The following is a 24,988-nucleotide window of genomic DNA, read 5'->3' on the forward strand; positions in this document are numbered from 1 at the left end:
ATTTCAGCAAATGTTGAGTCAATAGGTGGAAGACGTCATGACCACCTTTGAAAAGGCACTGGAGAGGATTGATGACGTTGAGAAGACAATTGACACCAAGTTGGACGCCAAGTTCGATGAAGTACTCACGCTTTTTCCACAATCACCTCCCGCTGCACCTGTCGCGCCTCTACAACAACAACAACAACAACATCATCACCTTCCAAACCAAGTGGGACGAGAACTCTGTGTTCCCCTTGAGCCTGGTCAAAATTCTGGTGCTGCTATACCTACTGTAGATGCTTCTGTAGCTCCTGGTGCTACTGCAAAGGTGGTAGACCATTACGAGGATGAGGTTGATCAAAATCAGAACTACGTGCAACCACCACCACCACCACCAAGTCATTCTCATGCATATCATCGCAACGGTAGGGCTGCACCACCACCTGAGGCACGAGATCTTGACCATCTTCCTATACTAAAATTGAATATTCCACCAATTGAGGGTAGATATGTTCCTGATATATATCTTACTTGGGAGTTAGAAACTGAACAACGTTTTACATGTTTACAATATCCTGAGGAGAGACGTGTTCGTGTTGCTGTTTGTGCTTTCACTAGTTTTGCATGTGTTTGGTGGTCTGAACACTGTAGATTATATCCTATTCCAACTACTTGGGCTGCTTTGAAAACTGCTATGCATACTCGTTGGGTTCCACCATATTATCAACGTGAATTACTTCAAAAATTATAGCGTTTAAGACAAGGAAAAAATATATAGAAGAATACTATCAGGAATTACAAACTGGAATGATTAGATGTGGTATTGTTGAGGATAATGAATCTATGCTTGCACATTTTATGGGTGGATTAAATAAAGAGATTCAGACCATTCTAGAATATAAGGAGCATAATAATATCACTCATTTATTCCATCTTGCTTGCAAAGCTAAAAGTGAAGTGCAGGATCGACAGACATTGGCGCGAACTAACTTCTCTATAGGCCGACCTTCGTCATGGACACCGCGTGCATCCTCTACTCCCACACGTCCTACTACAGCCCCACTGACTTCAGCTGCCAATTCCAACCGAGATGAAGAACAAAATGTATGACTCGCATGAAGTACTGGGTGCTTCGGATAAACCGATTGCCATGACAAGCCATTCATATAAGCCAAATTTGGTCTTAAATGCGGTTTTCCATTCATCGCCTTCTTGGATGCGTATTTGATAGTAGCCACTCTTAATATCAATCTTAGAGAAAATGGTGGCTCTGCTAAGCTCATCTAGCATATCATCTAGGCGTGGAATAGGGTAACTATAACGCACAGTAATAGCATTGATAGGACGACAATTGAAACACATGCGAAATGTACCATCTTTCTTGGGAACAAGGATTACTGGTACAACACAAGGGCTCAAGCTTTCTCGTATATGGCCGTTGTCGATGAGTTGTTGTACTTGCCATTGGATCTCCCTAGTTTCCTCAGGGTTGTATGGAGCATTGTTAGGAAGGGGTGCTCCGGGGATGAGGTCGATTCGGTGCTCGATGCCTCGTAGACGAGGTAGACCCGGAGGTAGCTCGTCTGGGAATACATCTTGGAATTCCTGCAAAAGAGAAGATAACACTAAAGGTAGATTGTGAGAATTGTTATTTTTTGGTGCCTCGTCCTTGCCCAAAAGGACATAGTGCATGACACTTGATGGGTTCTCACACACTTCTCTCATCTCAGTTTGGTGGCAAATAGGACTAGGTTTTTCTTGTCGCTCATCGTGGGGGCACTCAATTTGGGCTTGTGGCGCTCACTCTCTTTTTGGTGGTTCACTCTCTCACTACTCTCTCCATGATGGGTAGCTTGCTTGTCAGTGATCACTTGGCTTGGAGACATAGGTCATAGAACATACTCCTTTCCTTTCATCTTGAAGCTATAGTGATTTGTACGCCCGTTATGGAAGACACCTCGGTCAAATTGCCATGGCCGTCCAACGGAGGAGGTGGCAAACGGACATAGGAACGACATCACACTCCAAAGTGTCTTCGTATGCTCCAATCTTGAAGAAAACTTGTACCATATGCTCGACTTGGATAGTGCCGGAGTCGCATAGCCATTGAACCTTGTAGGGATGTGGGTGCTTCATCTTGACCAATTGGAGTTTGGAGCAAATGATGCGGAGCATCCTATAGACATCACCATGTCAAGAGTCCGTTTGGCAAGTGACACGTGCGACATCTACTTGACATACCCAAAGGTGAATCATCTCCTTTAGACGTGCTCACATGACCCCTTCGAGGATGGTATACTACTTGACACCCCTCTCGTGTGCATGCATAGGTATTGTCGGAACACTATGAACGACGAGGAGTGCAAGCGCCAAGAAATAACTACACCATCCGCGAGGGAAGCATGGAAGCGACGATGGAAGAAGATGGAGACAGCTCCCAGGACCCGGACATCCGGCCCCTGAAGATGTCAACAACAGCAGCAGCCCTGCAGCCGAAGTGCTATAGGCCCGGACATCCGGCGTCAGCCCCGGACATACGGCCTCGCCCCCGGAAATCCGGACAAGCTATTCCAGAGAGCACCGTGACCAGCTCCGTCTGCCCGGACATTCGGCCTGCCAGCCCGGACATCCGGCTCCGCGTGAAGCCCCGTACATCTGGCCCGACGCCCGGACATCCGGCCCTCCCTGCCTGCGTGCAGTTCTTCTGGGCTGAGGCCCATGTACCCCTTCGCCCCTTAGACTATATATACTTGCCCTCCACCTACGTTTTAGGGTTAGCAAAGTTGTAGCTCATTTAGAGATAGAGCTTTGCTCATCCATTACGGATCTACTCCACGAGAGAGACCGCGGCCCCTCTTCAGAGAAGATCCACCTTGCATTCAAGACCTCCTCACAGAGAAGATCCTTCTAGGATTCAAGCCCTCATCTCCTTTGGATTTGGGATGAACTCTACCATCAAGACCTTCTCATGGAGATGAACCTTACCTTGTATCATTCCCTTTGTTGTTCATGTACCTGTTGGATCTTGTGTGTTTGATTGTCTAGTGGATGTATGATTGGACTTGTTCTTGAGTGTTTCCCTATGTGTTTTCTCTCCGTTCTTCCCCGTGTTCTTCGTGTTCTTTGCGGGGTCCGCTCCTTTCGTGAAAGATCGACCGTATAGGGTTCCACCCTACATCATCTTGGTATCATGAGCCACGTTGATCACGATTTCGGAGCCTCCCCTCGTTGTTTTCTAGCCTAACTTTGTTGTGTTCTTCCCCAATTTCAAAAATCCCCACCAAAAATAGCCCCAAATTTTTTTGTGATTTGTTGGTTTGACGAAGTTTTGTTGGATTTGATCCATAGATTTGCTTGGTTTCAAGTGGATCTAGCATCTCTCCAAGTTTCCCCATCTTTCATCCACGAAATCTCATCGATTTTCACCTTGTAAATTGAGTTTTTCCGCCCCCAATTCGAAATTTTCCGCCCCAAACGAGATCTGGAATCGTCAGGCCGGACATCCGGGCCATCGGGCCGGACATCCGGGCCCCAAGCCGAACATCGGACTCTTGGAGCGCCAAATCTGCATGGTTCTGGACATTAGGTCCCGGATATCCGGCCCCGAGCTCGGATGTCCGGCCCCTGGCATCTCAGCCACCCTAGTTTCACCGTTTTGTCCATTACTAATTCATCCGGAGTCCGATTTTCGCGTTCTTTAGCTCATTGAAAAGCTCTTGACATCCCCCTTCGCACAAAATTAGCACCAACATCTTTTGACTCCATCAAATTTTGTGAATTTTGGCATCTTTGCCTAGGGCTTCCACCACATCATTCGCTACACCACCACCGACTTCCGCAACCTAACCAATTGTGTTCCCCATCGCATTAGTGGTTGCTTGAGGAGTGATTTGAGTCTCCTAAGGTGTCTAGGCTACTTAGGGATGGTTTCCTTTTCATCAACCACCACCACCACTTCCGCATAGGCTTACCAACCATACACTCCCGCCACCCGGCTTAACCCAATTTTGTTTGTGTTGTGAGTTGTGTCTCCTAAGGTGCTTAGGCTACTTAGGGACCGTGCTTCCAACTCCGACACCGTGTATAGTCCACCACCTTACCCTCCATTTCCGCATTGCATACTCAAAACCCATCATTGCATTTCGCAATCCCATTGAGCTTCCGCAACCACCACTGCATTCCCGTTACCACCATTTGACATATGAGATTTTGAGTTCGCAGTTTTTCCGTTTCCTAAGGTGTTTCGGCTACTTAGGGACGAGTCTCCATCATCTTGGTATCTCCATCAAGAACGCCGCACTCATCATCGCCACAGACGGTAACCTCCATATCATCTTGGTATCCTGGTATCCCTCCATTGTATATTCCCTTGCCAATGCATTGTTAACCCCTAGCCCATTTTGCATCACTTGCCTATCGAGACTAGCCATTTGAGTATTGCCGGCAACATTACTTGTGCCAATTAGTGATCTACACCTTCCATCGCATACATACCATATCATATTGGTATCATATCATCCCTTGTGTCACAAGATTGTTCCCGTATATACTCAATTGCTATCTTGGTTTGTGCATTTTGCACAGTGGCCATAAAAAAGAATAAGCTTTTAAGCAAAAGAGAGAAAAAACAAAAGAGCTCGTAAGCAAATGCCATAGCATCATACCACATTGCATATAAGATTGTCATATCCGATCATCTTGGATCATACCACCGGAACATCATATACATAGCATACTTGGGATAGAAGTCGTTGCATTTTTGTCTCCTATAGGTTGTGCACAAGTGCCGTATCCGCCAATTTAGCAATCATGCTAGCATCTCTCTTGAGTTGTGCAACACGAGCATTTTCCGTGGATTCCAGATTTTGAGCTCATTCCTTGGTTGCACGACCCCATTTATCTATCCGTGTGTGCGTTTCCGTGTGCCATTCATTGCTATTTGTCTACTTGTTTCACTTGCAAATTTGTGAATCTCTTTCAACATTATTGACTCTTTCTAACATTTTACATTACATTTTTGTGCCACTATCCTCACCGAGCTACTCCATAAGCTTTAGTTTGTAGGTGTGAATGAACAAGTCGGTACTAATTCTACTATTCTTTCATCTCACATTGAGTGAAATGGGATACATCCTCAACTTTGGGAAAAGGTAATTTGATATTGTTTATCTCATTTCCTACTCACCTCTTCTCGAGTCTTGTGATGGATAGGCAAGGTATTTCATCTTCGGTCTACAACAACAACAACGAGTTCAATGCCACGAACAACTCCAACGACGCCGAGATGCATGCTTAAATGGAAGAGATCAAAGTCCTCATCAAGTCCTACAAGCGATCTTCCTCATCTTCGAGAAGACGCTCAAGTACACATGCTTCAAGCTACCATCTCCGGCAAGGTCTCATCGTCATCGACACCATCACCACCACGAACATGAAGGTCAAGAGCTCAACACCAACAACCGCTCAAGGACTTCACCATCTCCCTTGGCATCTTCGCCAAGCGACTTCAAGGCACCTTTGCCTTCAGATATACGGCATCTTCGCCAACAAGCACCTCAGGACTACGCTCAAGAGAAGCTCCCTAAGCTCAAGTCCGCGACTTCCACGAGCTACTACGACCTCGACACCGACCATGAGATTCCTTTCTATGGGACTCTAGAACCGAGGAGTATCTCGAGTGGGAGCGTTTGATGGACAACTACCTCAAGCTACATGAAGTTCCTCCCGAAGATCAAGTGATGTGCGCCACAAGGAACTTCCATGACTACGCGTCCACATGGTGGCTTCACGCACCTTCGGAGACCTACAACATGAGTTGGCCCAAGACGATGAGAACTTTGCAGCGAGAGTTCGTGTCGGATTCCGGGTTCCGGCAGACCCTTGAGGTTCGAACACTGGGGTGCGCGCGGAGATTTCGCCTTTTACCTACCTGCGCCCCACCGCCACGCTAAGATCTAAGCTATGGAAAGAACGGCACAATAGACATAGGGTTTATACTGGTTCGGGCCACCGCTGTGGTGTAATACCCTACTCCAGTGTGTGGTGTGGTGGATTGCCTCTTGGGCTGATGATGATGAGCAATACAAGGAAGAACAGCCTCACGAGGGTCTGTTCTTGGCTGGGGCGATGAACTGCTGGGAGGAGTTCAATCACCCTTCTCTCTCTCTCTGTGATGCTACACGATCTGATCCCAGCCTGTTTCTGGGTTGGCCGATTCCCGATCTCCCCTACCCTGGGGGTGGCTAGTCCTATTTATAGGCAAAGGCCCTGGGCCTCTTCCGAAATATTGAGCAGGAAGGGCGCCAACAATTGGCCATTTTGAAGGGGAACATCCGGTACACTTATCCTGACTAAAGTTGGTCCTCGCCTGCCAAAGGCTCTGGTGGTGACGCTGGCTTGGGCTCCACAATGACTTCCTCCCTGCCATTGGACTGGTCTTGGTCTCGTTGCACCGAAACGGGTGCCTTTGCTTGATGCTCTCGCCTGCGCTTACTCCCTTTGCACCAAAGAGGAAAGGAGGACACTGCGCGGCTGGCGCCCGCCTGGCACCTTCGGCCATCATGGCTTGCATCACGGGCACCTCGTGAGGTACCCTGCCTTGATCTCTCTGCCTCCTCGCGAGCCCGCCTGATGAGGCCATGCCTGAGGAAGCTCCGTGTCGTCCGCCCAGCGAGGCTTGGCCCCTCGCGAGGGTCTTGGGTCTGTGTTGATGAAGACGGGCCACGCTGGGCCCCCTTTTGAGCCACGCCATAGGCCGCAGGCTAGCCAAGTCTGGGGACCCCCGTTCCCAGAACACCGACAGTAGCCCTCGGGCCCAAGGCGCGCCCGGACTTGGATGTGTAGGGAGGCGAAAGGGCAAGCACGTAGCGCCGCGGGCCCTAACAGCGTGCGGCCTTGGGCGCCTCGTGGCGGTTGACTGGACGTGGGCGTCTCCACTTCCCCATGGCGCCTCGGCAAGTGCACGGATTGGACAAGTCCCTGCATGCAAAGCGGGTCATATTACCTGCGATCGTGGAGGTCGGCGGTTGGCCTTCGCCGACCATAAGTACGGAACGGCGCGCCCCCTTCCAGTCCATCCCTTCTTGCTTCTCCTTCTTCCCGGTCCTTGCTCCGTCTTGCTATGATGGCTCCGATCCGCCGGTTCTCGACGGCAGAGAAGGGAAAGGCTCCCCGAGAGGAACCAGACCCGCTCCCGCCGAAGAAACGGCTCGCCCTCCGCGGCCGGGACGAGGGGGCCCATCAGGTGGTGTCGAGGCCCCGGTGCGAGCGGACACCGCCGGGGTTCCCGCTTCCCTTGTACGCCCACATCGAGGGCTTTGAAGGAGTCGATGCCAATCGCCACAGGCGGCGCCGCCGTCGGCACCGACAGGTCACAAAGGTGTGGGTCGTCCCCCCTGGGGTCCACACCGAGGGCTCCTCCCGAGAGTTCATGCTCCACGCCGCCATGCCTCCTCAGTCTTGGATTCGCCTTCCTCCCTTCTTCGCCTCCATCATCCCGCAGGGAGAACTCCTGGAGCTTTGGCTGCAGCACGCCGGTTGCAGCACCCTCGCGACCGAGGCAGAGGTCGCGGTCGTTGCCCCGGGCGAGGTCTTCATGACTCGAGGTTGGAGCAAAATCACCCGGGTTTGCAGGACAAGAGGCGCCCTCGCGATCCACTTGGAGTACGACGGTGCTTCGGTGATGTTCTTCAAGGTCTTCGATGCTAATGGGCGCCGGCTGAAGTGCTGCCCCGAGAGGGTGGTCGGGACCCTGCTACGGCGAGGACTGGGCCCGCCGACCGCTCCCTTGGCGGCTCCTCAGGCGGCGGAGGCGTCGGAGGTTCCAGCGACTCCGGCGAGCTCTTTGCGACTAAGGAGACGAGCGACGACAGCTACGAGCCCCCGAGCCGGTGCCGCTTCTGGAGCAGGGCGGGCTCGTCAGGCCGTCGCCGACTCTGATCTGGATGGGGTTGGCGCCGGTGCTTGACGGCCCACTGTGATGTTGGCGTCTTTTGCAAGGGCGCGTGTAGTTAGCGTCCTTTTAGGATCTGTTCCCTGCGAGGAATCAAGGACGCGTCCCGTGGGGACTTGTAAGGTGCCCGTGATCCTGTTTTGTTAATATAACCCTTGTCGTAGAACTGTGCGAGTTGCTCATTCCGTCTTAGCTCAGGAACTGTGCGAGTTGTTAATATAACCCTTTCGAACCTCACGTGGGCTTGGTGCTCTGCGCCGACAAGTCCCAGTCCCAAGGCGGCTTCAGCCGTCGCTGGTATGCCAGGTCGCGATGCCGTGGTCAAGGCCAGGAGGTGAGCGACCCGGGGTCCGGTAAGAGCCCCTGAGTCGCGATGCTCAGGAGGTCCCCTTTGGCGCTCAAGCAGCCGTTGTTCGGTGAGAAAGGAGAGCGGCGTCGCTAACACGGGATTGCATTAGGTGCGGGGATGGTGCCACGGTAGCTGGTGCTTCCGGGTGGTGACTTATCTCGAGAATCAGGGACCGCTCTCTGGTGTGTCGCCGGGTCTGTGCTTCGGCAGGCGTGAGTGCTTCCGGGTGGTGACTTATCTCGAGAATCAGGGACCGCACTCTGGTGTGATGCCGGGTACGTGCTTCGGCAGGCGTGAGGTTTCTCGGTGAGGTCCTCACGTTTCCCTCCCCTCTCACCTTTGCTCCCCTTTCTGCTCTACGTCCTCGGGTCCCGGCCCTTGAGCGAGTCTCAGCCGTCGCTGGTATGCCAGGTCGCGATGCCGTGGACAAGGCCAGAGGGTGAGGGCTGGAGAGCCAGTAGGAGCCCTGAGTCGCGATGCTCAGGCACCCCCCTTTAACGTGCAAGCGGTTCGCGCGGATGAGAGTGAAGGAGACACCGCAAGGGACTCGCCTGACGCAGCTCCTTTTAATTCCTGCACATGTATCATGGCTCGGGGAGGCATTTAAACTTGCGTTTGGCATCGAGATAACAGTGTGGACTGTAATATTTGCTTTTGAATTCCTTGAAATTTACGCTTTTCCTTCCTACTTGCTTATGTTCTACGCCGGCAGAGCCCGGCCCCGCGCATACCTCACCCAGCGTTAGCCCCGGCTGGAAACCAGGACGGGACCAAGGAGTGAGGGGCTACGTGACAAGTTAGGCTCCTGAGTCGCGATGCTCAGGAGTCCCCCTTGGCGCACGAATAGCAAGTAGGGAGGTGTGATGTGGGTGGATCTACCATTCTGCGTCTGTAGAGCCCGGCCCCGCACATACCTCACCCAGCATTAGCCTTTCGGAACTAAGGAGTGAGGGGCTACGTGACCAGTTAGGCTCCTGAGTCGCGATGCTCAGGAGTCCCCCTTGACGCTCAAACGGCCTTCATACCTTGGCTCCGCTCAGGGAGAGAAGCGCGATGAACCAGGCCCGGGGGGGCCTGGCTGGGTGGCGTGCGTCTGGGCGTGACCCAGGCACAGCCCCCGTGCCCAGCCCCCTCGTGCGGCGCTCCCGAGGGGAGGCGTTACGATGAGGCTAGACACTGAGCTCTGGGCTCCTTGAGGTTGATGCGGCCCGGGGCCACCTTATCTTACCATAGCGCTCCTCGTAGCATGTCAGTCAGCCAGCCGGAGCATGGTGCTTCCACTGGTACGTCCCCTCCGGGAGGAGCCCCCGGGGCGTGTACAGCCCCGCCCTGACACGTGGCTGGCACGGTAGGGCCTGGCGAGGTGTATCTGGGCACCCGTGAGCCAGCGCGGGACTCACGGGGCCCTACCTCTAGGCGGGTTGCGCCTGGCACTGGGCCTTATCTTGTGATGTGTCCTGCAAATTTGGTTAGATGCCGGCACTCTACGTCCTCGGGTCCCGGCCCTCGAGCTGGTCTCAGCGTCGCTGGTATGCCAGGTCGCGATGCCGTGGACAAGGCCAGAGGGTGAGGGCTGGAGAGCCAGTAAGAGCCCTGAGTCGCGATGCTCAGGTACCCCCCCTTTAACGTGCAAGTGGTCGGCATGGAGAAGAAGAGGTGCCGTGGACAGGCATCAAATAATCAAGCATGGTGGGTCGAACGCATAGCCGGAAATAAACGCAAAAGGGATACATGCCGCTGGGTCTGGCCCGAGCGACTTGGGGATGATGCAGCCCATGGGGCGCCCCCAACAAAGCAAGCTACAACATGAAACAAAAGGGATACATGCCGCAGGGACGGACCCACGCGGCCTGGGAATAATGCAGCCCTAGGGGGCGCTCCCAGCTGGAAATGAAACTTGAAAGATGTCACCTGCTGATGCTGAGGACGAAGGAGTGTTGGTGTAGCAGATTCGGTGGGCTACGGAAGCCGATCCTCATGAGTCCCCAGGCCCAGGGGCCTCGGGAGGCTCCGGAGGCGCTGGTGGCTCCTCGCGGACCATCTCCATCTCCGCCAGGGCTGCGGAACGGCTGGCCTCTTGAGCCTCCATGATACCCCTCATGAGGCGCTGGTACGTGGCTATGGGGTGGACCTTCGCAGCGCCCCACTCGCGAGGGCCAGAGGCGCTCCAGAGAGGCGACCCGATTGTGCCCTGGTATGTCGATGCAGACGCGCAGCCCACCATCCTCGCCTGGATGGGGAGCCACAGCTGGTAGGCAGCGGCCGCCTTTCATGACTCTTGACTCCTGTAGCTCCTGAATGGCCTTGCTGACGAACTCCTGAGGGTTTGGCTCTCCTTGCCTTACTCCTTCTTGAGGGAAACGTGCTTCGAAGCACGCCTCCATGTGGTGCCAACAGCTTAGATTCATGACAGTTTATTATGATTTTAAGTGCCTATGCCGAACAAGCTTACTCTATACGTAGTCAATATGGAGTCCCTGAGTGATCAGAGCATACGAGGAGTCTCAATCTCTAACGACCCATAAAAGATATTCCGTAATATAAGACGACAAAGAGTAGTAATGCGAACTGATAGCCCTACCGCGGTATTTTGGATGCAAACTGGGCAAGTAACAGAGTACCAGAAAAACCCCCCCCCTGGGCACAGAAGCATTGGGAGATGAGCCCGTGGCGCCCCCAACAAGCAACGAACACGATGAGAAGAATAATACATAATGGCCATTAGCGATGCGCGCAGGAATGAGACCACACATGGCCTGCTAATCCACGACCTACCGCGGCGCGCTCCTCCCACCCCTGTTGCGACTGAAACTTGGAACATGATAGGAGAGGGCACTTCTGCATCTGACGGCGCACGCATGTTCTTCGCCCTCACCCACTTCTTCCCCCTCTATAGAGTCTACTCCTACTAGGAAGGAACTCCTTCTGTACGCCACTATTCGGGGCTGGAACGCGATCTCATTTGAATCCCAGGCCCAGCCCGCCCGGCGGCCCTCCCGCACTTGTCTCCTTGATCTCATTGAGCTCCGCGCGACCATCTCATGCTGCGCGCGCACTCAACTGAGACTCCCACAAAAGCTGGATCCCGACTTCTCATGTCGATACCTCTCGGATCCCCCTCTATTCGACACAGCCTTATCGCTGCTACTGCATTATATTATTGTGTAGCGGTGCTTATGCGAAGCTCCTCCTCCCCACCTCACGGCAGATAGAGACATCCCAGGAGTCGCGCTCAGACAGCACTCTGCTGCCCGACTGACCTCTTCCCCGACACTTCCTCTCGGGGAGTCCGTAGTGGTCTATCGTCAATGCAATCACCTCTAACGCCTCACGCTCTGCCCTCTCACTAGCGTCATGGAACCGGACATGGCGCGTAAGGTTTCGCGGTGCCCGTCCTCCATCATGACTCGTTTGACCTACGGCCCTGTAGCATCGTCGCTACATCCTGGAACCGCCTTAGCTGGCCTATGACACTCTCTGAGGGTCTGCTCTCCTTGCCCTTACACCTTATGAGGGTAAATATATCGATGCTTCGAAACACGCCTCCATGTGGTCCCAAGCGCCTCCCTCGTGACCTTAGCCAGGTCGGTGGCCCTCCAGGGGTAGCCCCCGAGCCCTCCTGCTTGAGGAGGGCGCGGCGCGCTTTCCTATGCGATGGAAGGAGGTTCCCCCTGGGCAGGCGCGGGCCCTGAGGGGCCTGCCTCCTGAGGGCCGGGCCAGACGATGTCTTCTTCTTCTTGGGGGCGGTCTCGGGAAGCCTCCTGCTTCCGCGATCCGGGTCTTCCAGTGATGCGGCCTGAAAGGCTCGTTCCAGGGAACACACCGCGTCCTTCTCTTCACAGGGCACCGTGATGACTCCGCCACTTCCTGGCATCTTGAGGACGTTGTAGCCGTGGTGAGTTACGGCCATGAACTTGGCCAGCGCTGGGTACCCAAGGATGGCGTACGTAGACACACTGCTATCACTCACCATGATCTTGCGTAGAAATTTTTTGAAATTACTACCCAACAGTGGCATCCGAGCCTAGGTTTTATGTGTTGATGTTATATGCACGAGTAGAACACAAGTGAGTTGTGGGCGATATAAGTCATACTGCTTACCAGCATGTCATACTTTGGTTCGGCGGTATTGTTGGACGAAGCGGCCCGGACCGACATTACGCGTACGCTTACGCGAGACCGGTTCTCCCGACGTGCTTTGCACAAAGGTGGCTAGCGGGTTCAGTTTCTCAACTTTAGTTGAACCGAGTGTGGCTACGCCCGGTCCTTGCGAAGGTTAAAACAGCACCAACTTGACAAACTATCGTTGTGGTTTTGATGCGTAGGTAAGATTGGTTCTTGCTTAAGCCCGTAGCAGCCACGTAAAACTTGCAACAACAAAGTAGAGGACGTCTAACTTGTTTTTGCAGGGCATGTTGTGATGTGATATGGTCAAGACATGATGCTAAATTTTATTGTATGAGATGATCATGTTTTGTAACCGAGTTATACTGGCAGGAGCCATATGGTTGTCGCTTTATTGTATGCAATGCAATCGCGCTGTAATGCTTTACTTTATCACTAAGCGGTAGCGATAGTCGTGGAAGCATAAGATTGGCGAGACGACAACGATGCTACGATGGATCAAGGTGTCGCGCCGGTGACGATGGTGATCACGACGGTGCTTCAGAGAGCGGAGATCACAAGCACAAGATGATGATGGCCATATCATATCACTTATATTGATTGCATGTGATGTTTATCTTTTATGCATCTTATCTTGCTTTGATTGACGGTAGCATTATAAGATGATCTCTCACTAATTATCAAGAAGTGTTCTCCCTGAGTATGCACCGTTGCGAAAGTTCTTCGTGCTGAGACACCACGTGATGATCGGGTGTGATAGGCTCTACGTTCAAATACAACGGGTGCAAAACAGTTGCACACGCGGAATACTCAGGTTATACTTGACGAGCCAAGCATATACAGATATGGCCTCGGAACACGGAGACCGAAAGGTCGAGCGTGAATCATATAGTAGATATGATCAACATAGTGATGTTCACCAATGAAACTACTCCATCTCACGTGATGATCGGACATGGTTTAGTTGATTTGGATCACGTATCACTTAGAGGATTAGAGGGATCTATCTAAGTGGGAGTTCTTAAGTAATATGATTAATTGAACCTTAAATTTATCATGAACTTAGTACCTGATAGTACTTGCTGTTATATGTTGATTGTAGATAGATGGCCCGTGCTGTTGTTCCGTTGAATTTTAATGCGTTCCTTGAGAAAGCAAAGTTGAAAGATGATGGTAGCAATTACACGGACTGGGTCCGTAACTTGAGGATTATCCTCATTGCTGCACAGAAGAATTACGTCCTGGAAGCACCGCTGGGTGCCAGGCCTGCTGCTGGAGCAACACCAGATGTTATGAACGTCTGGCAGAGCAAAGCTGATGACTACTCGATAGTTCAGTGTGCCATGCTTTACGGCTTAGAATCGGGACTTCAACGACGTTTTGAACGTCATGGAGCATATGAGATGTTCCAGGAGTTGAAGTTAATATTTCAAGCAAATGCCCGGATTGAGAGATATGAAGTCTCCAATAAGTTCTATAGCTGCAAGATGGAGGAGAACAGTTCTGTCAGTGAGCATATACTCAAAATGTCTGGGTATAATAATCACTTGATTCAATTGGGAGTTAATCTTCCAGATGATTGCATCATTGACAGAATTCTCCAATCACTTCCACCTAGCTACAAGAGCTTCGTGATGAACTATAATATGCAAGGGATGGTTAAGACAATTCCCGAGCTCTTCGCAATGCTGAAAGCTGCGGAGGTAGAAATCAAGAAGGAGCATCAAGTGTTGATGGTCAACAAGACCACTAGTTTCAAGAAAAAGGGCAAAGGGAAGAAGAAGGGGAACTTCAAAAAGAACAGCAAGCAAGTTGTTGCTCAGGAGAAGAAACCCAAATTGGACCTAAGCCTGAAACTGAGTGCTTCTACTGCAAGCAGACTGGTCACTGGAAGCGGAACTGCCCCAAGTATTTGGCGGATAAGAAGGATGGCAAGGTGAACAAAGGTATATGTGATATACATGTTATTGATGTGTACCTTACTAATGCTCGCAGTAGCACCTGGGTATTTGATACTGGTTCTGTTGCTAATATTTGCAACTCGAAACAGGGACTACAGATTAAGCGAAGATTGGCTAAGGACGAGGTGACGATGCGCGTGGGAAATGGTTCCAAAGTCGATGTGATCGCGGTCAGCACGCTACCTCTACATCTACCTTCGGGATTAGTATTAGACCTAAATAATTGTTATTTGGTGCCAGCGTTGAGCATGAACATTATATCTGGATCTTGTTTGATGCGAGACGGTTATTCATTTAAATCAGAGAATAATGGTTGTTCTATTTATATGAGTAATATCTTTTATGGTCATGCACCCTTGAAGAGTGGTCTATTCTTATTGAAATCTCGATAGTAGTACACACATATTCATAATGTTGAAGCCAAAAGATGCAGAGTTGATAATGATAGTGCAACTTATTTGTGGCACTGCCATTTAGGTCATATCGGTGTAAAGCGCATGAAGAAACTCCATACTGATGGACTTTTGGAACCACTTGATTATGAATCACTTGGTTACTTTGCGAACCGTTCTCCGGTACTATGGAGAGAGCAAAGATTTGTTGGAAATCATACATACAGATGTATGTGGTCCGATGAATATTGAGGCTCGTGGCGGATATCGTTATTTTCTCACCTTCACAGATGACTTAAGCAGATATGGGTATATCTACTTAATGAAACATAAGTCTGAAACATTTGAAAAGTTCAAAGAATTTCAGAGTGAAGTTGAAAATCATCGTAACAAGAAAATAAAATTCTACGATCTGATCGTGGAGGAGAATATTTGAGTTACGAGTTTGGTGTACATTTGAAACAATGTGGAATAGTTTCGCAACTCACGCCACCCGGAACACCACAGCGTAATGGTGTGTCCGAACGTCGTAATCGTACTTTACTAGATATGGTGCGATCTATGATGTCTCTTACTGATTTACCGCTATCGTTTTGGGGTTATGCTTAGAGACGGCCGCATTCACGTTAAATAGGGCACCATCAAATCCGTTGAGACGACGCCTTATGAACTGTGGTTTGGCAAGAAACCAAAGTTGTCGTTTCTGAAAGTTTGGGGCTGCGATGCTTATGTGAAAAAGCTTCAACCTGATAAGCTCGAACCCAAATCGGAGAAATGTGTCTTCATAGGATATCCAAAGGAGACTATTGGATACACCTTCTATCACAGATCCGAGGCAAGACTTTTGTTGCTAAATTCGGAAACTTTCTAGAGAAGGAATTTCTCTCGAAAGAAGTGAGTGGGAGGAAAGTAGAACTTGATGAGGTAACTATACCTGCTCCCTTATTGGAAAGTAGTTCATCACAGAAATCTGTTCCTGTGACTACTACACCAATTAGTGAGGAAGCTAATGATGACGATCATGTAACTTCAGATCAAGTTACTACTGAACCTCGTAGGTAAACTAGAGTGAGATCTGCACCAGAGTGGTACGGTAATCCTTTTCTGGAGGTCATGTTACTTGACCATGACGAACCTATGAAATATGAGCCCAGATTCCACGAAATGGCTTGAGGCCATGAAATCTGAGATGAGATCCATGTATGAGAAAAAATTATGGACTTTCATTGACTTGCCCAATGATCAGAGATTGAGGGAGTCCTGGATTAGGGGGTGTCCGGATGGCCGGACTATACCTTCAGCCGGACTCCTGGACTATGAAGATACAAGATTGAAGACTTCGTCCCGTGTCCGGAAGGGACTTTCCTTGGCGTGGAAGGCAAGCTTGGCGATACGGATATTAGATCTCCTACCATTGTAACCGACTTTGTGTAACCCTAACCCTCTCCGGTGTCTATATAAACCGGAGGGTTTTAGTCCGTAGGACAACATACAGAACAACAATCATACCATAGGCTAGCTTCTAGGGTTTAGCCTCTCCGATCTCGTGGTAGATCTACTCTTGTACTACCCATATCATCAATATTAATCAAGCAGGACGTAGGGTTTTACCTCCATCAAGAGGGCCCGAACCTGGGTAAAACTTCGTGTCCCTTGCCTCCTGTTACCATCCGGCCTAGACGCACAGTTCGGGACCCCCTACCCGAGATCCGCCGGTTTTGACACCGACATTGGTGCTTTCATTGAGAGTTCCTCTGTGTCGTCGCCGTTAGGCTTGATGGCTCCTACGATCATCAATAGCGATGCAGTCCAGGGTGAGACCTTCCTCCCCGGACAGATCTTCGTCTTCGGCGGCTTCGCACTGCGGGCCAATTCACTTGGCCATCTGGAGCAGATCGAAAGCTATGCCCCTGGCCGTCAGGTCAGATTTGGAAGTTTAAACTACACGGCTGACATCCGGGGACTTGATCTTCGATGGATTCGAGCCACTGCCGAGCGCGCCGCACTGTCACGACGAGCATGATCTAGCTCTGCCGCCGAACAGTGCCCTGGAGGCCGCACCCGCATCGGCTTCGACCTTAATTCGGAGCCAACTGCGCCAATCGAGGATGGGTGGTTGGGCGCTGCCTCAGGGGCTGTGATCCCAACGACGATCGAGCCGAACACCAGCCCCGCACTCCGCGAGCACTCGTGACTCCAAGGAGCCGGACTCCTCTCCGGACTACCGAACCCTCCGCGCCCCTGCCGATCGAATCCGATTGGGCGTCGATCATGGAGTTTACTGCGCGGACATCTTTCAGCACTCGCCTTTCGGCGATATCCTGAAGACACTGAAGTCTCTCTCTTTATCAGGAGAGCCCTGGCCGGACTACGGTCAGCAAGGTTGGGGTACGGACGATGAAGAAATTCAAAGCCCACCCACCACCCACTTTGTAGCCACTGTCGACGACTTAACCGACATGCTCGACTTCGACTCCGAAGACATCGATGGTATGGACACCGATGAAGGAGATGATGAAGAACCAGCGCCTACTAGGCCCTAGAAAGCCACCTCGTCATATGACATATACATGGTGGACACCCCAAAAAAGAGGGAGATGGCGATGGAACAGCGGAGGATGACCCCTCCAAGAAACAGCCTAAGCGCCGGCGTCAGCGGCGCCGCTCAAAATCCCGCCAAAGCAAATACAGTGATTCCAGCACGGGAGATAATAATACTCCGGAGAGTGCCGAAGAAAACCCCCTCCATCAAGATTCAGCACAGGAGGATGGAGAAGCCAGCCCTCATGAGAGAGCGGCAGACAGAGAGGTCGAGGACGATAATTATATGCCTCCCTCCGAAGACGAGGCAAGCCTCGACGACGATGAATTCGTCGTGCCAGAGGATCCCGTCGAGCAAGAGCGTTTTCAACGCAGGCTTATGGCCATGGCAAGAAGCCTCAAGAAAAAACAGCAACCGCTTAGAGCTAATCAAGATTTGCTAGTCGACAGTTGGACTGAAGTCCTTGCGGCCGAAGAGCATAAACTCGAACGCCCCTCCAAGAGCTACCCAAAGCGCAGGTTGCTACCCCGATTAGAGGAGGAAGCACTTAAACCTACATCACCAGCACTTGATACGGCCGACCGGCCACCTCGTGGCCGCAACAAAGAGGCCTCTCGGCCCTCCACTCAAGACGCACCCCGTACCAAGGCACGGGAAAATGCGCCAGACCTGCGAGATATATTGGAGGACAAGGCAAGGCAAACAAGATCGATCTATGGATCGCGTGGGCGCCCCATGACTCGAGACGATAACCGTCACGCCGGACACAAATCCGGTAGGGCCGAACACAGTAGACAAAGCTCATTGGAGCTACGTCGTGATATAGCCCAGTACAGAGGCGCACAACACCCACTATGCTTCACAGACGAAGTAATGGATCATCAAATCCCCGAGGGTTTCAAACCCGTAAACATCGAATCATATGATGGCACAACAGATCCTGCGGTATGGATCGAGGATTATCTCCTTCATATCCACATGGCCCGTGGCGATGATCTCCACGCCATCAAATACCTCCCACTCAAGCTTAAAGGACCAGCTCGGCATTGGCTTAACAGCTTGCCAGCAGTCCCAATCAGTTGTTGGGAGGACCTAGGAGCTGCATTCCTCGACAATTTCTAGGGCACTTATGTGCGACCACCAGACGCCGATGACCTAAGCCACGTAATTCAGTAGCCAGAGGAATCGGCTAGGCAATTCTGGACACGGTTCCTAACAAAGAAAAATCAAATAGTTGAATGTCAAGACGCAGAGGCCCTAGCAGCCTTCAAGCACAATATCCGTGATGAGTGGCTTGCCCGGCACCTTGGACAGGAAAAGCCGAAATCTATGGCAGCACTCACGACACTCATGACCCGCTTTTGCGCGGGAGAAGACAACTGGCTTGCTCATAGCAACAATATGACGAAGAACCATGGTAATTCAGATACCAGGGGCAGTAGTGGCAGGTCGCGTCGCAACAAGCAGAAGCACCGCATTAACGGCAACAATGCTGAGGATACGGCAGTTAATGACGGATTCAGAGGCTATAAATCCGGTCAGCGGAAAAAGCCATTCAAAGAATCCTAGGGGCCCGTCCCAGTTTGGGACCGAATACTCGACCGCTTGTGCCAGATACATGGCACCCCCGAAAAGCCGGCCGATCACACCAACAGGGATTGTTTGGTGTTTCAAGCAGGCAGGCAAGTTAAATGCCGAAAATAAGACAAGGGGCTGCATAGCGATGACGACGAAGAGCCCCGGCCGCCGAACAACAGTGGACAGAAGGGTTTTCCCCCACAAGTGCGGACGGTGAACATGATATACGCAACCCACGATCCCCAAGAGGGAGCGGAAGCGCGCGTTAAGGGACGTATACGCGGTAGAGCCAGTCGCCCCAAAGTTCAACCCATGGTCCTCCTGCCCGATCACCTTTGATCGAAGGGACCATCCCACTAGCACCCATCAATGGCGGATTCGCCGCATTGGTTCTAGACCCAATTATTGATCGGGTTTCATCTCACTAGAGTCCTTATGGATGGCGGCAGCAGCCTGAACCTGCTTTACCAGGATCAGGTGGAAAATGGGCATAGATCCCTCGAGGATTAAGCCCACCAAAACGACCTTTAAAGGCGTAATACCAGGTGTAGAGGCCAACTGTACAGGCTCAGTCACACTTGAAGTGGTCTTCGGATCTCCGGATAATTTCCGAAGCGAGGAGTTAATCTTCGACATAGTCCCATTCCGCAGTGGCTATCACGCACTGCTCGGGCGAACCGCATTCGCCAAGTTCAATGCGGTACCGCACTACGCATACCTTAAGCTCAAGATGCCAGGCCCTCGAGGAGTAATTACGGTCAATGGAAACACCGAACGCTCCCTCCGAACGGAGGAGCACACGGCGGCCCTTGCAGCGGAAGTACAAAGCAGCCTCTCCAGGCAGTTCTCCAGTCCGGCCATTAAACGTCCGGACACCGTCAAGCGCGCCCGGAGTAACCTACAACAAGACCGCCTGGCACGTTCCGAGCAGGCGTAGCAATGCGGCCCCAACCCCAGCCCTCGCAAAAATGCGACGCCAGTGCTTCGCGTACATAACTACGCTCTAGAAATACCATGGGTACAGGGGGAGGGGCACCATCACGGCACGCCCGAAACACGGCTTAAACCGCACCAGGGGCTGCCGATTTTTTAATTTTCTCTTACTTTCAGGACTCCATTCTTCGGAAGGCCTGTTCGGCAGTTCAATTGCCGCACAAACGATGCAAGAACCAGGGAAGCAGACAAGCCATGCCGCATTACGGAACTCCCAGGTGGTCTCTATCACGAGCAGTATACCTGTTTCGCATACCATTCGCAGCCTGCCCCTAGAACGGACATGTTAATAGTCCAACCTTTTGCTTATCGCATTATTTGTATCGTTCTGCTTTGATCGCAGCCCTTTTTAATAAACAATGCATAGCTTTTGTCTATTTTTGCATTACTCTTTTTTACAAATATATGTTCCTTAACGACATGTTGCACCCGTACACTTTGGTAGGCCAAAATACGCCAGGGGCTTTAGTACCCCTCAATATGGTGTGAGAAGTCCGAACACTTTAACAAGTGCGGCACCCCGAACTTATAGCATTATATGCATCGGCTCCGAATCATGTCTTGGGTCAATAGTTGGGTTTGCCCGGCTCCTATGTTTTGGTGCCTTACGTTCCGCTATGTCGGCTAAGGTAGCACTAGGAGAACTACTGCGATTGTGCCCCAGTTGAGCTGGGTCGAGCACCTCAGTAGAGAAAGCTAAAACTGACTGTCATGATGAAGCGAGAGCTGGTCGCTGTTCGAGAGGTTTTTCGAGTCCCTAAAGACTTATGCCGCTTAGAGCGAGGAGTCGGCTCTGTCCGGCCAAGGCGTGGATAGCGCCCTGAACTCGGTCTTCCGAATACCAGGGGCTTCGCCGAAATTTAAAATTATAGAATTCTATGGCTAAGTGAGAGTGTTCACGCATTATAGTCCGATTGCCTTGTTCGTTGTGCTGAGCGCCTCCCTCGAAGGACCCAAACATGGGAAAAAGAGCGCTCAGGTTTATCCCCGAACACCCCAGCACTAGCGGCACGGGGGCAGAAGCCGACGACTCGCCATCTCTCAGAATTGATAAACAGCCGCACAGAAGGTAATATTTTAAATTCCAACAGCATTGCTTAGCGCATATGAACAAGTTTTCAGCGCACAGGACAAAACGAGCGAGTTTTACTCAAAAATTACATCCCTAGAACATTCATCCGCCACAAGGCAGGCACCCTTCAGAACATCCTTATAATAATTCTCGGGCTTGCGATGCTCTTTCCCCGGCGGTGGCCCGTCCTTCACAAGCTTCTCAGCATCCAGCTTGCCCCAGTGCACCTTAGCACGGGCAAGGGCCCTACGGGCACCTTCAATGCAGACGGAGCGCTTGATGACTTCGAGCCTTGGACAGGCCCCACCAGCCGCCGCACCAGCCCGAAATAGCTCCCAGGCAGAGCCTCTCCAGGCCCAGCCGAACTATGAGGCCCTTCATGGCCTGTTCGGCCGCCTTTTGGAGCTCGACAGTTGCTTCAGCTGGTCGCTCAGGCACGGGGTGTCCGGCCTCAGCATACTTGAGACAGAACACCTTCTCTGTCGAGCTGCCCTCCTCGGCTCGATAGAATGTGGCGGCATCGAACACGCTACGGGGAAGATCTGCGAACGCTCTGGAGAGCTCCGGATTCGGGTAAGTAACAAGTAAGTCACGTTTATGTGTTTGCTTTGCATAAAGAATGCCTTGCCCGCCGCTATCTTATTCACATCATCCAATCTCCTGGAGGGTCTTCTGGGATTCGGCCTTGGCAGACTTGGCATTTTCAATAGCAACCGCGAGCTCGGACGCTCGTGTCTTTGAGTCAAGCTCCAACTCTCATGTTTTTTCCATGAGAGCCTGGAGCTCTTGCCGCACCTTGCCAACCTCGGCCTCATACTTCTCCCGCTCGGTGCGCTCCGTGGCCGCCCTCTTCTCGGCCTCGAGCCAGCGCTTGCTTAAGGGTCGCCACCTCAGACGTGGCCCCTACAATAGCCACGATAATCCTGTCATTTTTTGCAATTGCACCTTTTTATATATTATTAAACAAGGTATTTCTTACCTTCCTTGTCCTCGAGCTGCTTCTTGGCACGCCCGAGCTCTTGCTCGGACTGCTCGAGGTTCTGCTTTAGCGTGTCCACTTCCGCAGTCAGTGCGGCGGACGCCAGCAGAGAAGCCTGCATACGCATATTGACTCCTTTTTGTTAGACTCCTGCGAATTTTATTTGATCCTCTATTCGGCTTTTCTTCCCGAACGCCAAACAGAGCATCAGGGGCTACTGTCTATGCGGTAATATTATTTACACATTCTTTACTTACCTCAAAGCCTGTTAAAAGGCTAGCACAAGCTTCAGTCAGTCCGCTCTTGGCGGACTGAACCTTCTGGACCACCGCACTCATAATGGTGCGGTGCTCCTCGTCGATGGAGGCGCCTTTGAGCACCTCCAACAGATTGTCCAGCGCCTCCGGTTGGACGGGGGTCACCGACACGGTGGGCTTGCTCCTCTTGGAAGGAGGTCGCCCGCCGGACTCTAGAACCTTTGAAGGTTCCGGAGCAGTGTTCGGCCTAGGGCCGGACTTGGAGCCCTGGGGGTTTTATCCCTTTTACTCCTGGAGTCCGGGAGGTCGCCTTGCGGCGCCTCCAGGACCACCTCCTCCTGACTTGGAACCTGCTGGGACAATACTTCAGCGTCGTGCGTAGGGCGGGGGGAGGTGGCCGTCGGAAGCGAATTCACATCCGACGAGTCCAGCGAACCGCTCGACGACGTGTCGAGCCGGTCTTTGGGTGGGCTGCATAATCATATTCGACATAAGGGAAAGCTGTGCAATAAAGGAATACTATGAATTACTTGGTATCCGGATACTTACGATTTCGCCAGGGGCTTGGCCCTGAGCGGCCACTCCTCTCCGCCGTCGTCGGCGTCGGTGGAGTAGTCCGGAAGGGTTTTCCCCTTCTTGGACCTTTCGGCCTCCCCAGTGAGGGCGGCCTTCCTTTTCTTCTCTCCTCCCGCTGGAGGGGGAGAGGTCTCTTCTTCCTCCTCCTCATATTCACGGGAGGAATGCGCCTTGGAGCCGTCGGATGATGAACCTGACACCTCCTGGCGCCGGGCACTTTTTCAAGTCCCCGTGGCCTTCTTCGTGGCCTTCTTCTCTGGCACCACATAGGGTGCCGGAACCAGCAGCTTCGCCAAGCGGGCATCGGCTGGGTCTTCAGGCAAAGGAGATGGACAGTCGATCTGTCCGGACTTTGCCTGCCAAACCTGTCAAAGGTAAGGGAGCTTAGATCCCGCATAGAGTCAAACTATGAAAAACTAATACCCTGTAAAAGGTACAAACAACTTACCGCGCTAGCGTGACGCTGCACGCTGAATCCGCGATCCTCGGTAGCGGATGCGGGAGCCTCGGCGCCCTTGAAAAGCACCTTCCAGGCATCTTCGTACGTCGTGTCGAAGAGCCTGCTCAGAGTTCGGTGCTGCGCCGGGTTGAACTCCCACAGATTGAAGGCCCGTTGTTGACACGGGAGGATCCGGCGGATGAGCATAACCTGGACTACGTTGACAAGCTTGAGCTGCTTGTTCACCAGGGTTTGGATGCATGTTTGCAGTCCAGTCACCTCTTCTTTGCTGCCCCACGACAGGCCCGTCTCTTTCCAGGACGTGAGCCGCGTTGGGGGTCCGGACCGGAACTCGGGGGCTGCGACCCACTCAGGGTCGCGCGGCTCGGTGATGTAAAACCACCCCGATTGCCACCCCTTCAGGGTCTCCACAAAGGAGCCCTCGAGCCATAAGACGTTGGGCATCTTGCCCACCATGGCGCCTCCGCACTCCGCCTGGTTGCCGCGCACCACCTTCGGCTTGACATTGAAAGTCTTGAGCCATAGGCCGAAATGGGGGCGGATGCGGAGGAAAGCCTCGCACACGACGATAAACGCCGAGATGTTGAGGATGAAGTTCGGGGCCAGATCATGGAAATCCAGGCCGTAGTAGAACATGAGTCCCCGGACGAATGGGTGGATAGGAAAGCCCAGTCCGCGGAGGAAGTGGGGAAGGAACACTACCCTCTCATGGGGCCTTGGGGTGGGGAGGAGCTGCCCCTCTTCGGGAAGCCGGTACGCGATGTCGTTAGACAAGTATCCGGCCTTCCTCAGTTTTTTGATGTGTCCCTCCGTGACGGAGGAGACCATCCACTTGCCTCCCGCTCCGGACATGGCTGGAGAAGGTTGAGGTGGGGAGTGCGGACTTGGGCGCTGGAGCTCGAGTGCGCGAAAATGGATAGGCAAAGGAGGAAGAAGGCGTAGGTGAAAAGGTGGATCCTTATCCCCTTATATGGGTGGACGCAACTACGTGTCCCCACCAGCCTGGTAAAACTCGCTTATCTCCAAGCGCCGTAATCAATGGCACGGTTGGGTTACCCACGCCCGTATTGATGAGAATCCCGGAATAAGGGGACACGATCTCTGCTTCGACGAGACGTGCCAAGGAAACCGCCTCGCATGACACGCTGAGGTGGGACAATAAAACGATTCGAATAAAGGCTTGGCCGTGGTGCGATGTCACACTACGGAATACGTCAGCAGATTAGATTTGTGTAAATATTATTCTCTCTATGGCAATATGTGGAAACTTATTTTGCAGAGCCGGACACTATCTTTGTGTTCAAAATCTTCTATGAAGTACTTGGAGGAGGAACCCGCCTTGCAATGCGAAGACAATCTGCACGCCGGACTCGTCGTCATTGAAGCCTGGTTCAGGGGCTACTGAGGGAGTCCTGGATTAGGGGTGTCCGGATGGCCGGACTATACCTTCAGCCGGACTCCTGGACTATGAAGATACAAGATTGAAGACTTCGTCCCGTGTCCGGAAGGGACTTTCCTTGGCATGGAAGGCAAGCTTGGCGATACGGATATAAGATCTCCTACCATTGTAACCGACTTTGTGTAACCCTAACCCTCTCCGGTGTCTATATAAACCGGAGGGTTTTAGTCCGTAGGACAACATACAGAACAACAATCATACCATAGGCTAGCTTCTAGGGTTTAGCCTCTCCGATCTCGTGGTAGATCTACTCTTGTACTACCCATATCATCAATATTAATCAAGCAGGACGTAGGGTTTTACCTCCATCAA

This window comes from Triticum urartu, chromosome 4, assembly GCF_003073215.2.
Source record: "Triticum urartu cultivar G1812 chromosome 4, Tu2.1, whole genome shotgun sequence".
Classification (NCBI taxonomy): Eukaryota; Viridiplantae; Streptophyta; class Magnoliopsida; order Poales; family Poaceae; genus Triticum; species Triticum urartu.